The sequence below is a fragment of the Culex quinquefasciatus genome, chromosome 2, assembly GCF_015732765.1.
Source record: "Culex quinquefasciatus strain JHB chromosome 2, VPISU_Cqui_1.0_pri_paternal, whole genome shotgun sequence".
NCBI classification, from domain to species: Eukaryota; Metazoa; Arthropoda; class Insecta; order Diptera; family Culicidae; genus Culex; species Culex quinquefasciatus.
This window is the reverse complement of record NC_051862.1, coordinates 134,241,024-134,264,075: the sequence shown is the minus strand read 5'-3', so window position 1 is coordinate 134,264,075 and position 23,052 is coordinate 134,241,024. Positions and strand designations below refer to the sequence as shown.

The window sequence follows — 23,052 nt, the reverse complement described above, 5'->3', positions numbered from 1 at the left end:
TTTCAGTAAATGAAAGCTTGCTGAAATTTCAGCAAATTTTGACAGCTCCATACAAATTTTAACTGAAGATCAGCGAAAAACTAACTGAAAATTTAAGCAGTGTAGTTTTCAGTAAATATTAACTGAAAACCAACATCAGAATTTGCTGTGTAGGACAAATTTTGACGCAAATCAAAGTTGCTGTTAGCTGGTGAAGAATTACCCAAATATCCAATGATATTTGAGAACATTTTTAAAGAAGGAGGATGGGGGATGAAAGAAACATAAACACAAAACTTCCAGCACCACCCTATCGCCAATCGCACACGCAAGGTGTTTGGTGGTCGAGCGCCACCGGCAAAATAACAAACGACGCGTACCCGAAAGGGATTTCCCGAGGACCCATTTCCATCAGTTTTTCGTTCATATTTTTTCCCGAACCCCTTCCCTCACATGTCCCTCTCGCCGGACATCCTCCGAGTTGCACGCGCAGCCCATTTTTCCGATGATGTATGGGAAAGCAGTTTTTCGGGTTGTGAATTTTCCGGCACTGGTCTGTGCGAAAAAAAGAAGGCAGAAAAAAATGTTGAGGCTATCACTAGTCTGGCTAACATTTATTCAGGCCCCCAAACACACGTAACGCACTTCACTCTCTAACCGCACACCAACGCAGCCACCACCACCAGTGGGACACCACACGACCAGACCACATGTACATAAATATTGGAATTAAAGTGTCCCCCCGTGGGCTGGGTGCTGCGGCAGTGGTGGCGCGGAGTTGGTTAGGTTTTGGAGGGTTTGGTTTGCAGGACATCGTCCGGGATGGTTCGAGCGGCTCCTGGGAGGGAGAGAAAGGGTCCTCGGGCTCGGGAAGTGATAGACGTGCATGTGTACGGCTTTAATTTCGTTGAAATCATCGCGTTTTCGCGTTGGCAGCCGCGGGCTATTCTAATGGATTAGGTTTAGTCATATTTGAGAGTGATACGCTGACACACTATTTGTTTTAATCTATTTATTAGGTTATGATGACGTGGCTGGATATCTAGGTTATCGTGGGGATTGATAGATTTTTATTTTATAAAATGGAAACTTTAACCCCTTAATAGATCGAGGAAAATCGAGTTATTTTTTACTTGTTGCTTTCCTTACTGAAGCTATATAAATGAACTCAAAACATGTAATTTCTTGAAAAAAAATATCGTTTCCCATACGAAGGTACGAAAATTGAAAACAAAAAATCTCTACACAGAAAAATAAAACAGTAATCTAGTTGCTAGTAGATGGCCTGAGTGTAAAATACTGTTTGCATTATTTTATGCAATTTTATGTAATATTACATTTTATGTATGTGAAACGTACTTGTCCGAAATGTCAAGCTCATATATTAGTTTATCCTTTACATTCTTCATCGGTCTGATGGCCGAGCGGGCTGAGGCGCCAGTCCTTACTCTTGTTTCTGGGTTTGAATCCCATCGGTTGTAACTTTTTTGTTATGTTTACAAAAATTGAACATGTAGTGTGTAATAGAAGTGTCTTTTTTCACAATAATAATCGGCATGCTTTCGCTGTGTACCCCCAAGGCTACCTATTTCTGTACTTCACATCATTTCGTGTGACAACCTTTCAACATTCCTCTTCATGAATACCTAAACAATTATCACCATAGAGTACGCTGGCAAATCTCTCGTTAAACAATCCGGTGACAACGGTGAGGGTCGTTCCTGTGCTGAACTAGTTAAGCTCCCGTATTCCCATCAGCACGGAAACACGTTCCGGAGGTGGCGCTGACGAAATATGATGCAAAACTGCCGGTTTTGCATTGTCGGCTGGGCTGTTGGTTGGTTGCAAAATACTACTATTTATGAACTTCTACCAGCAGGTAGCATGTCTCGGCACACAACAAAAGAACAACGGTGTGCCATTTCAAAACCCAAACCCCCACCACTTTTTTTCCACTGTCGGCCGTTGTTCTCAAATGTCATATTTAATATCGTCGCGCTTTGCAAAACTATTTCTGGCTCAGCTCCTAAGGTGAGGGCAGCTATTTTTGGCATTCCGCCTGCCCACAAAGGCTGCAAAAGTTGTCGTCCGAACGATGAACCAGGTTCTCAACCGTGTCGTCGGACACTGACCGTCAACGACACGCCAGCAGTATTAACCCGATTATGGCCCAACTCAACCACCGGCAGTCGTCTGACCGGGTGCGGTGACCGGCCACGTCGGAAGTGTCCTTCCTTCGGTCTACAGTAAGCTTGAAGCTGGGAAGGGGTTTTGCACTGCTTGGGGGAGGACAAGGATGGACGTTTTCCCCGGAAAACGAAACTATGAATAGTGGATGATGGGTTGGCAAGAAAGTAATGAGTGCCGCAATTCGTACCAGCGAAAATAGTTCCATTGAGATTCGCAGCAAAACATGTAATTATAAATAACAAAAATACAAAAATACAAAAATACAAAAATACAAAAATACAAAAATACAAAAATACAAAAATACAAAAATACAAAAATACAAAAATACAAAAATACAAAAATACAAAAATACAAAAATACAAAAATACAAAAATACAAAAATACAAAAATACAAAAATACAAAAATACAAAAATACAAAAATACAAAAATACAAAATACAAAAATACAAAAATACAAAAATACAAAATACAAAAATACAAAAATACAAAAATACAAAAATACAAAAATACAAAAATACAAAAATACAAAAATACAAAAATACAAAAATACAAAAATACAAAAATACAAAAATACAAAAATACAAAAATACAAAAATACAAAAATACAAAAATACAAAAATACAAAAATACAAAAAAAAACTATGTTAAAAATTTATGTTTCCCACAAGAATATTATTTCACGTTTTCTGTGGACCTTTTTTTGGTTTGAGGAAAGACGTGTGGGTAGCAGCAAAAAAGGGTTTTGCCCAACACAACTCATACCCAAGGGGATTTTCGAGACTACTCTTCCACAGTTAGTCCTGCGCTGCCTTCAATTTCCCACGGGCACCCCCTTCCTCTCCCACCCCATCACCACCTTGTAAAACTCAAAATATATGTATATTTATATTATGACACGTATTTTCCTAGATAATTATGTGCATAAATTTATTACAATGCCGCCTCGCTTGTGTTTCGGACTGTTATGCAAATGAGAAACTGGGTATAGGCTCACGTCGTCCTCCCGGTTCCGGTGGGCATCCTCCCGTGGCCAGGAACAGCCCAGGGAAAAAGGGCCAGCGCGACGTGTGTGTCCTAGTCGGCGTTGGCAAAATTTGTGCTGTAAAGTAGTTTGTATGACTAACGAGCACCGGCTGACAGTGTCACACTCACACATGATGCCCTCCCCTGGAAAGAGAGTGCGAGCGAGAGGGGCTTATTATGAGCATTTAAATATGCATATCTAGTGTTTAGAATTATGTGCAAACTAATTAGAGTGCCGAGTTTGGTTCGGATGAGTCCGGGAGGGGGATGGGGAGGATGGGAATGTATTCAGATGGACATTTCTGGTCTGATGAGATGGGCCAAAGTTTTCAGCGAGAGCTTTGTTAGATGGAAATGAATAATAGTTTGAAGGATAGTGGATCAGAATACTTTTGAGGTTTTTTTTTGTTATCACGTTTTTGGTTGTGTAGTATCGTAAAAGTAAAATACTAATGAAGTAATAAATTTATGAAAGCATAAAATTACACCTGATACTAACTGATTTTTTTCAACTTCTTCTTCCAGGTAATAGAACATTCTCATCTCATGGTATAATGCAATTGCGATAAAAATCAACAGTTCCATGAATTATAAATCAATTTGAAGGTAAGAGTTAGAGAAATAAATTAACCAGATGAGTTTGATAGCACAATCATTTCTAATTGTGAAACAGTAATAAAGGTGGATAGATGATTTTTAAAAAAATTAGCTAATACACAATAACTTCACAATAACTCTTTGTTGTCCACTTGAAAATCCTCTCACTGGCATATTCTTCAGCTTACCCTACGAGAAATCAGACTAAACTATAAAAAATGTCACTATCGGAATCCATAACTAGGAGATTACTTATACAGCAATTCCCCACGAAAACAGCATGAAAAAAAAAAAAAAAACAAAAGTGCTCGGATCGGGCTCAAAATTTGTCTGGGGGTTTCTTGGCCGAAATAATTCGACGCGTATTTTTTTGTTTGGCCATTAGGGTGACCTACGCCGTGTTAGGGTGGTCTGAAAAATGGCCATTTTCGACGATTTTCGCAAAAACCACTTTTTTCGAAAAATCATATCTCCGCGCCTAGACGCAAAAGAAAGGTGATAAGTTGGCCTTTCAAAGAAAAATAAAAAGAAGTTTCAAAAATCTAGCCTTACATATGAAAAGGGCGTATGAAACTTTAAAATGCCGTTTTGACGGTGTATGGACCAAAGAGCCTATGCCTGGAAATATTGTTATCGGATTCCCCGGACATTTTTACGTAACATATTAAAAAATGGGCGGAGTGTATTAAAAGGATTCCGAGATATGATTTTTTGATAATAAAATCCGTTTTTTTCGACGCACCGTGTGCAAAAACCGGAAAGTGACGAAATCGGCGAAAAATCATTTTTTTTTCCACTAAAACTGAGATAACTTTAAAATTTCAGCGATGACCTATACATGTCTGGGTACCAAAAGTTGCGTTTTTTAAATTTTGGTACCCAGACATCTATAGGTCATTGCTGAAATTTTAATGTTATCGCAGTTTTAGTGAAAAATTTTGAGCCAAATCGGTTAAGGTTAAGGGGTTGCTTTTTATCGTTGAAGTTTATAGCATAGCATAGCATAGCATAGCATAACGGGTCTGTACCACGCTGTAGGGGGTGCCACAATGGTCAATTCAATATTCTTAGACAATTTGATTGCTGCCCGGTACATCCAAAAATATCTAAGAACGTAAATTTCCACACTGTGCTCCAAGGCTACGCCCATACAGTCCCGTGGGGATTTTGGAGGGGATGTTTTTGTTGTTCACTAGTGGCAAAAGTGCAGGGAACCCATGCGACTTTTAAAAGTGAACGGAATATTTTTGGGAGGTTTGGAATGGGGGTTAGGGGAATTTCATCGGGCCGATGAAAATTGTTGAATGCGTAATGTATTAAATGATTTGAAAGTTTGTACGTGTAAATGTGAGTCTTTAGTGTATTATATAATAAGCATATAGTTTTGTAAAAATAATAAATGAAACAAATATAATACATATAATAAATATAATACATAAAATCAAGATGATTCCAGGAAGCTGTAAAAAATAGCAGTAATTTAAAATATAAATGCTCCAGATGGTTCCCATGCTGTCCTAGAAATTTTAGTTAATTTAAACAGTTTGATCATATATGGTATGAGGAGATGGTGTGTTACAGGAAAGGAAAAGGATAAGGAACAATATAAACATTTATATAAATCATATAGTGAGTTGATAAATTTACATGAAGACAGTAAAATTACCACAATCACTCACCCCATACGAACAGCGACACAAAAGCACCCAAAAAAAATAACTTGAATAATCACGACTTCGCGTCCCCACTTCCAGCGCACCAATTGCTTTTTATCGTTGAAGTTTATATGGGGAAAATCATCAAAATGTATGGGAAAAAAAACATTGCTTCAGGATTTTGGCAGCAGGTTCGAAATTGTTCAAGTGTGAGATTCTTGTAGGAAATTTAATTTCCTACAACTTTGTCGAAGGGTGCAAGAAGATCCGAGTTGATCCTGATGAGTTATTAGCAATGCGATGAAACGAAATCGGCTTATATACTTGAAAGAAAATAAGGGGTATATAGGAAGTATATAGAGCAATTCCAGCTCAAATCAGGAATTTTTCTGGTACTTTTATACCCGAACCACTCCGATTTCAATGAAACTTTTTAGACATGTTATCCGAGGCCTATATAATCCATTTTTGTGTATATGGACTCGATAATGACATTTGAGAAGGGCGTAAGTGTTCAAATATTTTTGTATTTCGTAATTTAAATATGACTGTATCTCGAAGCCGATGCATCGTATCAAAAAGTGGTTAAAGACAAATTTGTAGGAAATTGGACGGGCTTATGGGAAATTGGACGGGTTTTTCGGTGAAAATATTTTCTACAAATTGCCAAAAACAACAAAAAACCCTATTTTTCCTCTCTCACTATCCTCTTTCCTTAGCAAAATCAAATATTTTTTTTTATTTTTTCTATCATTAGCTAAGCCCTTAGTTAAAAGCAATTAGAGTTTCCAAATGAACTATTCATCAACTCACAGCTGAAAGGAACCTCAAAACTCTGTTATGTACTTAAATGTACTAATTGCATCTTGATTATTCATAAATAAAACCTGAATTGAATTGAACCCTATTTTTTCAACATTTGTATTTTCAAAACATTTGTATCTTCAAAAGGATTGGAAATAGGACTGGAGAATCGATTCCCACTATCGGTTGTTGAAAGTTTTGACGTTTAGTGCTAGGAAATTATTTTAGTATTTTTTAGTAGAGACATACCATCCTGCATTTTTCGTGAGTCTTTTGGTCACATTTTAGGCTATTTTCACAAAAATTTTGAACGAAAAGAAATCGTGACTGTTTGAGACTGAGAGGATCGTGGCTACAACCCTGTAACGTACGTACTGCGACACTACGACCTCTACCTGCTGGATCTCACAATGATCGGCAGTGGAATGGAGAAATTGGTGGATCGGGTCGATACACACACTAGGGCAAGAGATTTGGGGACATATATTCACCACAGATCACACTTTTGGGGTTCAGAACAGCTCTCTAGGGAACTAGAAGTTAAGTTGAAATTGGCCGTCGGCCAGGAAGGTCGCCGCGAACGGCGCGGCACCGCCGCGAGGTATTGCCACTCTTTTTTATTAACTTTACTGTAATTAGTATTTAGTGCGAATAAACGTAGTTGTTACAATTGGTGTTTAAATTAACTACGCGTGTTTTACTGTGCTGGGTCGGCCAGCACTGGGCGAAAAGATCCCGAAGCGCTCGTGGAGGGTGGTCAAGGGATGACCGAGCCTGTTGAGATGTACTGCAGCAGGGTGCTGCGTTCCTGGTAGCTGGTGGCAACGAAATCCGGTTCGATGCTGGAAGCCGCCCCGGATGGACCACTGAACCTGAGCTATCGAAGGTGGTAAACGGGGGGCGGCCCCAACAGTGACATTACCTTAAAATTAAACTTTTAAACTTAACAATTGTAATATCTCATAGAATCGGCGTATATTTTTCTTTCAGTGTATTTTTTTAGGAAAGCCCGTCCAATTTCCTACAAGTTTGTCTTTGACCACTTTTTGATACGGTGCTTTGAGATACAGTTATTTTTAAATTACAAAATACAAAAATATTTAAAACTCTTACGCCCTTCTCAAACGAACCATGGCGGCCCATACGGCAAAGGCACGGTTCAATATGCCGAAGGTCTTGGGTTCGAGTCTCGGTACCGGTACTTTTTTTTTGTTAGATGACCTTTTTTTGAGGATGAACCATGAGTAAAGTACTCTCGGTAATTTCGGGATTTATCCTCTCCGTCCGCACACAGTACCATTTTACTACCGAATCGTGCTCTTTATCCTCTCGTATGCCGATACCCAGTTCTGGGTGTAGGATACCATGCCTAAAAAGTTTCATTGAAATCGGAGAGGGTCGGGTACAAAAGTACCAGAAAAATTCCTGCTGGAATTGCTCTATAGGAAAATACTTTTTACTAAAAAAATCATCAAAAATCAGATCCATTTTAATTTTCATTTCCTTTTTAAGGAGTTGGACAAAAGCATAATCCAAGACACTCTCTCAAAAAGGCACAAACCACCTCGTCTTTTTTATTTGATTATTTTTCAAATGAATTATTCAAAGTTGAAAAAAATCATATTGACTATCAAGGTCACCCCGGTTCTTCAAATTTATTTAACAAAAATAATTATTTTGTAAATCTTTAACAAAAAAAATATATTTTTTAATCGTTTATGGACATTGCGTGTCTGTGTTGAAATATTAATCTTAAGAAAATTCTTACCAGTTAAATATTATTTGAACAATAAATTGAATCCTATCAGTGTCAACCCGGTTGTAAATGTACATGAAGAAAATCTCAAAAAATCATATTTCAGAAAAAAATATTGACTCCATCAGTAAGTCGAATTCCAACCACTTCCGAAAGTTTCATGGAGAAATATCATGATTCAACCTTTTCAGGCCTGATGGGTCATATATGACCCAAGCATTAAAATTTCAGAAACTAGCCTATAATTTTCGTATGGTCCTTAAAATCATTTTCCCACCATAAGATTTTATTTTAAATTCAGTCCTGTACAACAGACGGATTAAACTTGAAATTTAGCCAAGCAAACTGTCAAACTCGAGCATTTTTACTCTAAACACCAAGTTAACCTCTAAGTTCTATTTGTGCCACGATATCTTGATATTAGATAGATAATCGGCCTTTACCATGCAAACGGGGACGGTTTACGGAGTCTCCACCAGAATTTTGGGTCGATTTGATCAAAGCACAAATCCGAGGTCCACATGATCGAGTTTTAGGGGTTAAAAACCTAGTCAAAAATGGTCAAAATTCTATTTTGTGAAATTTTGATAGCTCGTCAAGAATACATGCAAACCTGTTATGTTTATACTTTTTTTTTGTCCAATCGCTGAAAAACGTGTCTGAGTAAAACTTCAGAAAAATTCAAGGGGTCGTACCACCCCACCGTCACGCGATATCGATTAATGAACCTCGGATTCGTGATCAGGGACCAACAGTACATTTCAGAACGAAGTTTCGTGGAAATCGAAGAAGGGTCGTTTCAACTTTTTTCCGATTTCGTGTGAATTGGCGGAGAATGACCCTCGACCAAATGTCTTCAAATTTATTTTGATAATTGTTGAAAGTGTATTTTTCATGCCCTGAAAACTGTTTACAAAAAAATGTAAGTGTGTGCTCATATTAATCCTCGAAATTTTTGCCGATTTTCATGTATGTAACCCCTTAAAACAGTATGTTTCGAAACACATCCAAAGAGCAAGAGCCAGAACAAAAACGTGTTCATTACTCAAACCTTCCGCTGCGAACCACATTTACTTTTTACAATACCATTCCAGTTTCGACCCAAATCGGACTCCACAAAACTCCTGCACCGGAGAGATAAAAACATCGAAGCCTATAAAAACTTTTTATTCTCTCTCTCGTGTTTTCTGCAAACACATTGCCGGGATGCTGTACTCATTTTTATTTTTTGCAACCAAAAACCAGCAACAAAACTTCCAGTTTTACGGCACAGTTGGGATCAATTTTTATTCTCGTAAAACAATTACCTCAATATTTCTGCAACAAGGCTTCGCCGGATATCGGATTTTCTTCGTGCAAAAAACACCTCCAAAAAAAAAAAAAAGGAAAAGGATTCTGCCGACCATGTCGAAATTGTTTGCATAGCCCTGGCCCCCGGATCATATGAAAGCTCAAATAATAATATTGTCTGTGTCCGGAGGAGCAACGAGGAAGCTGGCCCGGATCGGATCGATTACGGGGCTCACCGGAACATTTTCTCGCTCTCTCTTTGTCCGGAGCGTCGTTTCCCCCCTCGGGGGTGTCCAGGGAAAATTATGCATCGATAAAATTTAGCATAATCCCACACTTGGACGGTTACGGTGGAGGTTCTTCCCAATTGGAGAAGCGAAAAGGGGAATTGACCCTGGTGGAATTTGAATTTTTTTATTAGGCGAATATTTGATGGGAAAAATATGAGATTTCACTATTTCTAAAATGAAATTTATTCATACAAAAAAAATCTTTCAAAAATTTAAACAATTTTCTATACCAAAATTATTTGTTTCAAAGTTTCCACTTGAATTCACCGCTTTTTAGTTGTTCAGACACCGCACCTGAAAGCTTCAAAAGCTCAGAAATCAACTGCATTATTGAGCAGCTTTCGAACGTGGCCTGCAGGCTCGACGCGAAACAACTTTTTTTTTCAGGCTGGCGAGTGTTGCTGAAAAATGCAAATGCACACGAAATTCTGTGAGAGGGGTTCGTTCATTTATTTTGTTAGAGTTTTTTTTGTGCTAGCCAAGGGCCGTGACTGATAAACTTTTTGAGCGTTGAAAATGAACCTCAGACTACCGGTTAATGAATGTTGAAACCGTTTGAACAGGGAAAATTTCTGTTTCGATATTTGTTTTGTATTTGTAACTAAAAATATATGTAAATGTTTGTTTAAATATTTGAATTTTTCAAGTCATTTCGACGCTGTCCTGCTAATTTGTCGCATTTCGCTTTTTGACGTTCCGAAAAAAATGCGTTTAAATGTTTGACATTGAATAAACAGAAAATAGAGCACGCAATGTAAACAATAACAAACACGTTTTGTTTGGTTGACCATTCTGTGCATTGTCCTAAAGGTTGGTTGAATTTGGTTGCCGGAGTCCCGAGTAATAATTGCAAATGTTTACGGCAGTCGGGCATGTACGTGTGTCAAACGCGTTCTGACCTGAAATCCTTTTATCCAGTTGTCGCACTTACATCAATTTTCAGGCTGTGTTAAGATAGCACGACAAGATTAAAATTTCTTTCATATGAATAGTTACAAAAATGCACGAAGTTTTTTTCGGGTTTTATTGAATATCTCAGGATTGAAATCGAATTTTGGGGATCTTTGAAGGTCAAAAGGTAAAGCTTTGTGAGCTGCGCGAAATGGTGTTCTTAACTAAATTTGGGCCAAAATGCACATGCGACAAGTTAGTACGACAGCGACGATTTGCTGCCATTTTCATTTAAAGTCACTTTTTCAGCACGCACATGAATTCCTAAAAAAAATCATCATTAATTTAGAATCGGAAGAGTAACAATCCAGAGAATGTTCCCCAAAGTAAATTGAGTGGAAAAATTGTTAATGAAATGAAACATGGTGATGAAATCCGATTAATGTTCAAACGGTACAAAAACTACAGTTTTTCTCGTCATTCCATAGATCAAGCAAAAACAAAAATCAATCCCATAAAAGTTAAACCTATCAGCTTCAACATGTCACCATCATCTCTTTTTTCCATCAGATTTGTCAATTTGGCGAGCAAAATTTGATTTTGACGAGAAACATTCGCAAAAAAAAAATAACAATTTTACTTGCACAATGTGCACACATTCGCCGTGCCTAATTTTTCAAAGGGGATTGATTGGAAATGGATTTAGTAGCCACAACAAAGTGATGCAAATGGTTTGACTTTTTGAATTAAAACGCTTTTTAAATAGATTGAATTGATTTTTAATAGACTTTTGGAACAAAAACGATGTGCGTTAAAATATGTCAATTCTAAAAGTCTTTTTCAAATTAATATAATGAAATTTTTCAATATTTGAAAACAATCAGAAACTTGTTTAAAAAAACATTAAATTCATATTAAATTTAGTGCATAAAAGATGAAAAAGCAGGAATATATGATTTCAATAATTTAAGTTAAAAGCACACCAATCAGTTAAATAAAGTGTAATGATTTTTAAGACATTTTTCAAGGGGAGAAAACATTACTAAACATTTATTTAAAAAAATTGCAGCAGCCTAATGGACGCTTATTACTGACCATAATTGAAAATTAAAAACAATTATTCCATATTGAATTTCAACATAAACCATAAAAAAATTGCATCACACCAAAATTAGATATTAAACAATCTTTGAGACTTTTTATCAAGTATTCATTAATACCATAATTTGGAATTGATACCAGAGAAATGGTTCCTTTCAAAATTCAAACTGTTTGAAACATTTTCATTACTAGCAAAAAAATGATGTGACACAAATTTGCGTCGGTAGATCGTCAGCTATGTGCTATCTTGTGACAACGACCATTTAGTACTATTCGAGAAAATCGATTTTTAAAGTTTGATGATAAATATTTTCAAAACTATGAATGGTAGAGCCAAACTTTTTTAAGCAATCGGTTCGTATACTATCGCTTAACAAACGCTCCAAGTTTCAATTAATTTGGTTACACCAGTTGAAAGATACAGTCAATTATGTAAACAAAAATCTGAAAAGCAAGTGTCACAAGTGTGTTTCGAAAGTAAAATTGTACTACGTGTCACAAGTGTGCACAGAGTTCCCATACAAACTAAAATAGGCATAAATCAATAGTTTAACCGACTTAATCAGTATATTTTCAAAAACAAAAGATTGTATTGCTTTTAGAAAGTGTGTATCAACATAAATTTGTGAAAAACAAGACAAATTTTCCACATTTTCCAACAACATGAATGACGTGTCACAAGTGTGCACAATCATTTTGATGATAAAATGGTCTATGTCACAAGTGTGTATTGCGATATCCGGGAAACGGAAGCGAGTTTCCAAAATCGGGTTAAATCATCTTGTAGTGTTTGTTAAGTATAGCAAAACGCCATCATTAACTCATTTTCGACCAAAATGGTCTATGTCACAAGATAGCACACAGCTGACGAGATAGTGATCAAGCTTGAAATCTTTGCATCAATTATTCAATAAACCGAGATATCAGCTTTCTCAGAACGTACACTCAGCACCGATCTCACCATAAACTCATTCGACGTGTTTACCGAACCGCAAAGTCAATTACTTACTGTCTTAACTCGAGCTCACCGTGTGCACTGCTGTGGGAGAAGTGGGGAAGATCTTATAATTTGCACCATGAAGCTCGCTCAACCAACCAACCAGCTATTATAGATGAAACATGAGACAGCACAATCTACGTTAATGGATATCGCTTTCCTTTATCAGGGAGGATGCACACTAGCCTGTTTACACAATTCCTTGGAGAGAGGATCCGATCCTTCTCGGGATGAGAGTAAAACCCCTAAACCAAAGGATTCAAATTAACAACCATTTCGTCCGGCTTCTTCTTCGTGGCAAGTTCTGCATGGCTAGGTCCAGGATCAGCAACATATCCGTTTCCAATAATCCGGAGGATGGCCCCGGGGCAAATAACAACTTGTCGTCGTCTTCCGGATCCTCCTCGTTCGAGTCTGAAATCAATTCAAATGATACTAAAAAGGATGATACCACAAGGAGCATTGTGGAGCATCTTCGACGATGGTTGACGACGACGACGGTGCCGTCAAGACAATGGACTACAATTTAGAAACATTTTGTATGCTGTTTACGAGCCAATCTATTATCATATTATCGTGAGCATAAAATCCCACCGTTTTGTGGGACGTATGTGGGTATGTATGAGTGCACGGGAGATTTCTCCCACTGGTGTCTGAACGGTGGGTTTGACAGAAAAGAAACACTTTTTTCTCTGTACAGATTTGATAAATTGGAAACATTATTGGGCCTAAAAATAATAATGTGTAGTCGTTTTTGTGTGTTTGTTGCCGTTCTTCAATTGTACTACCATTAATATGCTTAAATTTATTTTAAATTACTCACAGATATGAAACTACCAATATTTATAACATTTTTTGCTGAAGCTCAACTGTCATTATTTTTAACCATCTACAACTCAAACCAACTTTCAAACGGGTTCGATTCAAAAAAAATCCAAAAATCTTTTTTTATCAATTTTTGCTCTAAGGTTTCATTTATAAAGCACGCCACGCTAAAATCAGCCAAAATTTACCCTCCCCCCCCCCCCTTTGTCACGCTTTTCCTTTACTTATAACATGCAATATCACACTTGCAATATGGATGACGCCTAACACAAAAACTCCCAAGCTCGAGTCAAGAGGGTGTTTCCATATAAATTCCCCTTTTTTCGAGCTAAGGATGTTAGTTGTTAAAAAGCATTGTAAATAAAACTCTTAAGAGAAATTGTTTGGTTTGGGAGTTTGACTCTATATGACTATGCCAAAGTTTTTTACAAAGTAATTTTATCAAGGTTCAACTTTGGCTGTAGTTTTTGCTGCAAAATGCCTCTACGGATTTTTTTACAATATAAATGATAATGAAAACGTGAACAACAAGCAAATAACTGAAAAAAGTGACAGTAAAAATATGAAGAAAAAAAACTGAACGGCAAAAGGAGGTGGTAGAATAAGACAAATACTATCAGAAACAATCAGAAAATATACAAGTTAAAGGCAAATTACAATTCTAAAAATGAAACAAGAGAAACGTTAAACAGGTGAAGTAAATGTTTTCTTGGACCTTGGAACATAAGTTGTTCAAAATGTCCTCCAGAAAAATATATAAAAATAAATCGAAACAAAAATTTAAAAAAATTCTAGTACTTTTGAACAAAAAACCTTGAATCTTTCTCTGGCATAATAAACTCAGGAAAGGAATAAAATGAAAGCTTATTAAATAATAAATTGAAAAGTAAATTTCTTATAAGAAAACTTACGAAAAATGATAATAGTAGCTTATGCAACAAGCTGCAAAAAGAAGATTTTGTCAAATCTAGTCGTACATTTATCCAACGAGGCAATTTGAAACAATTATAAAACTTCGCGCTGCAGATAGTCTAAATCAGTTGTGCCCAACCTTTTGGAAGCAGTGAAGCAGTGGCGGGCCGGAACTAAAGTTTGATAAAAGTTGAAAAGGCAAAAAAAAATCATATCAGATCATTTTAGTAAAAAGAAAGAAAAACAAAGATAACTTTCAAAAATGTGTTTTTTATTTATATTTTGGTTTGTTTTGTTTCCTTTTGTACTGCTATTGTTTTGTCGATTGCAAATTAATACAAATAGTCGTAGCTAGTTTTTAGTTTGATTTCCTCAACACAACAACATATAAAAAAAATCAATGAGGCATCATAAAATTTATTTAAACAAAATTTAGATTCAAATTTTCTTAACAAAAAAACACTTTTTGCGTTATTGAGCACATTTATTCAAATATCTTACAAAATTTTATATATTAATTTTAAACACACACAAAATTTTAAGAGTTTTTCTCCGAATTTCTTCATACTATTGAAATTTATATAAAAATATTTTGTTGGCCAAATTTCTTGACTTATTTTGAGATTTTATACAATATTTCAAAAATATTTGCAGCGACCTTTGTTATCTGATCTAATTAACTTGCTTTTATAAACTTTTTCCTAACAACATTTTATTACTAAAAAGATTTCTAAAAACTACATTGTTTTTTGCGTACTCATAAATTAAAAATCTAATTGAATAAAATACCTCAAAACAGAAAAACTAAAATTAGAAGTAAACAAATTCAAAACTGTAAGAAATTCAATATTAGAATTATTCTATATAGCAATCCAAGTTTTTCATCGTATATTTCACAATTTTACGAAATTTTCAGTTGTATTTTCTTTTTCCAGTTTTCAGTTTAATTATTGATTCTGAAAACATCAATATAGAAATGATAAAAAATAAATTCAAACATAAAGAATGTTTGAATTTGAAACAAAAAAATTGCTGAAGCAAAACAAAAACAGATAAATTAATTATTTATATTTTGTTAAAATATATGAAAATTTGATCTTAAGCTTTTTTTTGAAATCAAGACTCTAAATTTATTCATCGAATATTTTATTACCAGCCTTAAGAGCCAGTCATAGGCCTATTTTGAAATGCTGTTGCGGGCCGGATGAAATGGCTTCATGGGCCGGATCAGGCCGCGGGCCGGACGTTGGGTAGGCCTGGTCTAAATGTACGACAAGTTCTTAAAAAAAATCTTTTGCAACTTGCTGTTTAACATTCCAACTCCCAAGGCTCCAAAAAAGTTGGAACGGTAACTTCAACTCGCTGGTTGTCGGACATAACTCAACCAAACATGACGATTCTTTTTTCCAGTTGCAGAACTCAATTTGATCAAATATGTAATTTTTGCAATCAAAAACATCGTTTCAACTTTTTTTTGCGTGTAAAAAAAATTCGCCTAAAATTCCGCGGAGGCAGTCGTTTAAAAAAAAAAGATCATCTGGACATTCTAACAAATCACTGGAAACAAGAATCGTCCCGATTGGAACCAGCGAGTTGAAGTTACCGTTCCAACTTTTTTGGAAGGCTTGGGCGTCCGTATAAGTTGGACATGCGTTGGGCGTTCCAGTGTTAAACTACCATTTCGGTCTGATTGTTATAAACAACTTTCAATTCTTATTTTCAATAGTTTTTAAGAAAAAAATATTTGAAATTGAACATGTTAAACAAAAATGCCATATCCAATTTTTTATACATTAGATTTAATCACTTACGTAGATTTTCCCACGTTGTATTTCAAAACTATAAGGTTTTAACAAGGTTCTGAAAACCTTCCAGTCTAAATATTAGGGTGATACAAAAATGACTTTTAGCGGGCATTTAGGGGCTTTTTCCAGTGGGTGACTGAGCCCCTGACGCTCCGAGAAAAAAGTACCTTAAATATCCCTGTTTAGGGCTTAAATTGCTCAAAAACTTTTTTTTCAAATTTGTTTTTCTCTGGCTAAATCTTTTGTTTGACTGTCCATTGGATTGCAATGGATCAAAATAATCCAAAGTACAAATTAAAGGTGAAAAGAATTGTTTTGTTTAATTTTAAAATGTATAAAACATAATTGCTTGAATACAATGTTGGAAAACATGAAGACGATTTTATAACTTTTTGTTTTTGAACAAGTCATAACAAAGATAACAACATTTTTGATTTATAGCTGAAACGATGTAAATTCTTGTCTCCGAAATAGATTTGCATGATTTGATATTTGGTTAACTTTTAAGGAGTTTCCTTCTTGATTTTGTGTAACCTTGACCTTACAACTTTAAACATCATAAAATCCCTGCCAATGGTACACTCAAAAAAATGAGTTCGCGTAAACATGAACAGCCTTCATGCCAACGGGAACCAGGAAGAAAACTGTTCACTTTCATGGCGCAATGCACTATAAAAGTTGAACAGTTTTCTTCCTGGTTCCCGTTGGCATGAAGGCTGTTCACGTTTACGCGAACTCATTTTTTTGAGTGTACATAATTTGAGCACATACAAAGCATTCTAGAGACGATCTGAACTTCTGGAATGTATGGAATTGGAAGATATTCAGGATCTGGCAACACTGTCATAAAGTTAAATAAACTAGGAACTTTGTCAAAGAGACAGAAAACCATATAATGTGAAAAAATCATTAACCAACAATCGGAGAATGAAATTGTATTTAAATGAAATTTTTATTGTTAAAAAGAAAACACACCGTTCAAGATATTCTCGCAAGCAGTACAGCATGGAAACAGCAAACCTAGTGAGTTTAACAACTGTACGCCGTATCAGATAATTCCAGATGGAAAACAAGTAGGAAATAGTACTACATATCCCTCTTCCAGAAAGCACACACACGCATACCAGAGCTCAACGACATCCCGAGGAAAGCGCAGATAATGAGACTAAACAAACATATAATAGTTCTGTAATGTGACCGTTATCTAAGCTCATATCTAATTTTCTGCTCCACCGATGCTCCGTTCTCCTTCGGCAGCCGTTTCCTGGACCGGAGACCAGAGTGGGGCGGAAATTATGTCCACGTTGTCCGTCGTACGATTGTGCCTTGTTTGGCGACGGTCCAGGGTGTCGGACCCCCCGCAAGGGGAAAGCGCCGTCTAATTGCCTATGCCGGGGTACCGTTACGCGGGTTTGGTTTGAACTCTGATTTGCGCTTTCTTTATATTCATAGTGCGAATTTCACGATTTAGCTCACTCCACAGTACGGTGCGAAGCTTCACGACATTCCAGGGCTTCGCAACCTCTAATGAAAGTGGACAACTACGGTCAAGACGGCACAAATGCGTTCGGTGGGGAATCCCCCGAATGGTGTTGACGTGGCCACTCCCCCCGCAGGCTTCATTAAACAGCATCATAAATCTCATTAATCTGGACAAACTTGTACGGAGCTCGTTCAACGTTGATAGTGACAACCGCTCGGAATGTGTTGTGAACGTATGAACACATGAACATGCTACTCAGATCGAGAAGAGGTTTGTTCGCTTCTGGAAGTCGTTCCGGGCTGGGAATAGCCGAGGATGCTGATGCCGAGATCGATATTATGACTGGCCATTGCTACGGAATCGAGGCCAATTTTAATCAAATATTAACAATGATTTACGTGGACATGGTTTGCGACTTAGGAATACAGAGGACATTCAGGTTTGTGTGATGTGAGCAATTAAGGTACATTGAGAATGGGAATCGTGGAACAGGGTCGAGTTGTAGATAGAGATAGTACTAGTTGAACAAGTTATGAGAGGCAATAGACTGGAATATTTAAGTGAATTTCAATGAAGCTTCTTTACTAAGGGATCATGGACAGTACATAAAGGCTATTTTTATCTATTTGTTTTGACAAATTAGCAAACAATGAAATATACAAAATAACTTTTTTTCATAATTTGAGGAGAGTCAATGTATAAAAAAACATATCTGAAACTGCAACTTGTTGAATAATTTTTTAAGTTTTGTGAGTGTAGAACAGTCTACCTGCAAAAGACAACTTTAATTCCCTTTCATATTTTTTTCCAACCCAGTAACGTCGAATCAATATAAAATGACAACAATCAATTGCACCCCATTCATAACACGGTCATTGCGTAGCAAATCGTCTGTTCTTTTTCACTTTTGATATTATTACACCCCGGTGAGCATGTTGATCGATTGCTTTCATCTGAATGACTTTCTAATCCCCACGTGGCACCATCACCACCACACCCATAGTCCGGTTAATAATTTATCTGACCGCAAAAACATACACAATGCAAGTGACATCCGGTGGATTTAAAATTATTCCTGCAAAGCTCAAGCTTGAAGCGAAAAATCATCCCCATTTTCCACCCCCCAAATTTTCACGGCAGCCAAACAAACCATAAATAATTGACCGCTATCATCGCAAACAAATATGCTCGTGGCTGCTGAACTGGAAAGATGAGAACAGGGTAGAATGGATTCTACCCCTCCCCTCCCCTTTTTTTCTGACTTCAACTAAGAAACCAGGGCAAAAAATTTCACCGATCCCGAAAATAAATCGAAATAAATGGCTTAATATTTCAGCATAACCTGCCCTTCGGTCGAATATACAATGGGTGTGTGTGTGTGTGCGCCAGACGACCATGGCTGCACCAGCAGATCGCGCCGCCAAAAAGCATAAGCAAAAAGCTTTCTTTTTTTCATTGCTGGTGGGTGCTCGAGAATAAATGCATAAATAAATAAATAAAAAAGCTCTACTTTAAAGAGCTGCAGCGGAGTTTGTGCTGGAAAGAATGGTTTGCTGTTACCTTTAACATTCTTCGGAAAAGTTTCAGATTGGAAAATCTGAACTGCATAATTTTGTTTCAATTTTTAGTCACCCTTTTCATATCAGAGGCCGAAAATAAGTATTTTTTAGCAAAGTCAGTTTGATTAAAGAAAGTTGTACAACGATTATGCATGTATTTTAAATACAAATGTGGTCCCTATGTTGATTGATGATTTTTAATTTAACTTTTTCACTAAAACTTGATTTGCAAAAAAAACTAATTTAACTTTTTTATTTTCTGAAATGTTTTAGGGGACATCAAATGCCAACTTTCCAGAAATTTGTAGAACTGGCATAAAATCTTTGACCGAGTTATGAATTTTTGAATCAATAATGATTTTTTTTCAAAAAATTGTAATGTTGGTAGCAAAAAAAAAACCAACTATATATTTCGATGTTGAATCTAATTTGCAATATTCAATATAACATTCAATATTATACCCTTTCCTAATGTGAGTCTTGATTTAAAAAAAAAAAATATTGTTTTCGAAAAGATCAGAAAATTTCACGAATGTTTCATATTTTAAAATTGAAAATCGAAACATTAGTTGCTGAGATTTCGACATTAGAAAATAGTGGATTGTTTGGGTGAGACTTAGAGAACACAAATTTTACTGTTTTTAAACACCTAAACTCCCAAGCTCGAGAAAAAGGAGGGAATTTGTATGGAAATTCCGCCTTTTTCTCGAGCTTGGAAGTTTAAGGTGTTAATCTTTGCATGGCAATAACTCAGGAACTAAGGGTCGTGTCAACAAAGTACAAAAAAGCAAATAATAGATAATTTTCTCAGCCTTTAAAAAATATTTTTTTCAAGATTGGGCAAACATGGGCACTAATTTAAAAAAATTAACAGCTGCAGCTTTTTTCAAAACAGTTACCTAAAAATGGCTATAACTTGAAAACGGTGCACTTTATCAAAATTTCTTTCAAGTACTTTTTGATTGCAAATTTGATTTTACATCAAAAAATGAAATTGAACAATTTTTGCGACCAATATTTCGATTTTTGGAGAAATAGTATTGATTTAAAAATTCATAACGCGATCAAAGATTTTTTGCATTTTCTGGAAAATTCAGAAATTTTCCTAAAACATATAAGAAAATGAAAAAAAAATTAAAAATAGTGTTTTTCTGCAAATCAAGTTTAAGTGACAAAAAGTGCAATTAAAAATCACCAAATTTTTTTTAACCTATACCATTTTTCAGTGTAGTCCTTCTTCATACCTACAACTTTGCCCAAGACACCAAATCGATCAAAAAATTCTTTCAAGAGATACATTTTTGAATTTTCATACATCATTTTTGTATGGGCAACTGCCAAATTTGTATGGAAAATTATATGGACATACAAATGATGCAAAATGGCTTCTTTGGGCATACCGAAGGCACCAAAAATGTTTCAGCCGGATTAAAAAATACAAAATTTTAAATTAAAATGATAAATTTTGTAGAGAATTGCCCATAAATAGATTAAATTAAACAGAGCAAAAACTAAAAAAAAGATTTTTAGCCAAATATTTTTTAAGAACTACGTAGTTCTACTTCTTGGTATCATGAGGCTAAATAAAAAAAAACTAAAAATAAGGAGAAATTTTTACAACACTTCGAACAACGCTTTTTTTGTATTTTATGATTTGGATGAAACTTTGTATGAACTATTTCTATTACCAAAGGAGACATTATCCATCATTATTTTGTCAAAATAAGTTTTCGTACAAATTTACCGGCTCCGTGGCTTAATGGTTGCGGCTTCTGCCTCGAAAGCAGAAGGTTCAGGGATCAAATCCCGGTCGGTTCCCTTGAAATTTGGAATCAAGAATTGAACTTTGAATATGAACAAAAAACCTTTAGATTCAGGTGGGATTCGAACTCACACCTTTGGATTGATGGTCTGGTACGCTAACCAGTCGGCCATCATGAGTTAATGCTCTAGAGCTGTATTGTTCCGTAGTGGCGAAATAATGTCACAAGTTATAACATATCAAACCATTATATAACTACTAACACCGTCTCAAAACAGCCCAGGGCCATCTCATATACTCATGAACTGGACGAGGGAGTCGTGGATTGCCTGGCCCGAGTCATCTGCATTACCGATCTATGTCTGTATAATTCCAGAAGAAATCGTTAGCCACACCCAAAGTTAAAGAACGAGGGGATAGTCCTCACGAAAAGAAACGTGAGGAAAGTGCTATTTTGCGAGAGTAAAGTCCTCTCGCATGTTCATTCGTTCATAGGAACAGTTCATCCTATTGAGTGGCTTATATGGACAAATGACCGCCACTTAGTCACCGAACCATGGTGGCCCATACGGCAAAGGCACTGTTCAATATGCCGAAGGTCTTGGGTTCGAGTCTCGGTACCGGTACTTTTTTTTTTGATAGATGAACTTTTTTTGAAGATGAACCCATGAGTAAAGTACTATCGGTAATTTGGGAAATAATCCTCTCCGTCCGCACACAGTACCATTTTACTACCGAATCGTGCTCTTTATCCTCTCGTATGCCGATGCCCAGTTCTGGGTGCAGAGAAAGGTATTCACTTCAAAGGTTCTTGAGATATATGGTGGTTACTAACCGAACCGTCTCAGTTGAAATATACTGTGGTCATGGCCAAGTGCTGCCAAGACGGGGGTTCAAATACATACATACATACATACATACATACATACATACAAAATAAGTTTTCGTACAATTTTGACAGCTGTCCATATAAACAGGATATCCAAATATTCAAAAATATATAACTTGAAAACGGCTCGGATCAATTTTGTGTCTTGGGCAAAGTTGTAGATATTGCTTAAGGCTTCTCAGGAAAAAAAAATTGCTCTCTTAAAAAATAACATTCTTTTAATTCTACTTTTAACACAGAAAAAAAATTGCGCAAATTTACCATTTTCAAAAAATCTAAAAAAATGCATCTTTTGAGCCCCGACAAGAGTGTTTGTCAAAATTTAATAAGTAGCTTTAAAAAAAATCAAATCTTTCAATAAAAAAATGTTAAACTCTAAGATTATTTTTTATATACTTTTTTTAAACGTTAAAACGTTGTTTTTTCTAACATTTTTCAAAAATATAATTTCGAAAAATTGGTAACACTGTCTAACGATTTTTTACCAACTTGAGTCATTGCTCTAAAGATTCTTTGAGATTTTTCAAAAATCGTTATTTTGCGCTGTAATTTGTTGTGTGTGTAAAGTTGAGTTAAGATAATGGGATTTTTTTTAAGAGTGTTACTTTTTTTCTGAGAAGTACTAAGTAGAAAACTGTGAATTCTCAACTAAAACAGCATTTATGTGGAAAAATGTTGTTGGATGTTCTGAAACAAAACGTATTGTAGAAAATTCAAGCAAAAATACTTTTTAAATGTTTTTGGACTCATCTATCTACAGAATAATGAAGATTATGGCAAAAACCTATATCAATCAACACTCACATTTTCAATAATTGCTTTTTACTTTGCCCATAAATCATATTTAAAGCTCAATTAAATTAACAGGAAAACACAGATTTTTTTAAGTTTTGCTAATAACTAAAACTGTTTTTATTCTACGATTCTCTATTTTTTCGGCATTGTTTCGCATTTTTTTTGCTCCCAATTTCGATGATTACCTTCCTGATTAACATTACTCAATAGCGAGAAAGCAGGAGGCGCATATTACCCCCTCTCCCCCTACTACATAACTTCTGGAAGATCAGACCTCCTTCAAAACTATGACTGCCTCAGCAACGTTTCCGACTACTTTCATTCTAAAATCTATCCTAGGTGCTCTAAGAATTAGAAATCTCAGTATTTCGATTTCTTTTGAACGGTCAATTAAATGGCCATAAAAGTATCTATATCCCATAAACAGAGCCGCTCTCTTTAATCCCAGG

The 23,052-nt window shown here is 35.9% G+C and overlaps 1 protein-coding gene across 1 annotated transcript in view; it reads left to right on the top strand.

Moving 5' to 3' along the window:
- The window catches only part of LOC6033736 (chaoptin), a 304,909-nt gene that overhangs the window by 27,207 nt on the left and 254,650 nt on the right, over positions 1–23,052 (top strand). Inside the window, exon 2 of the mRNA XM_038257265.1 lies at positions 3,718–3,798. The gene's annotated coding sequence lies outside the window, so the exon portion shown is untranslated. The remainder of the gene's footprint in view (positions 1–3,717; positions 3,799–23,052) is intronic.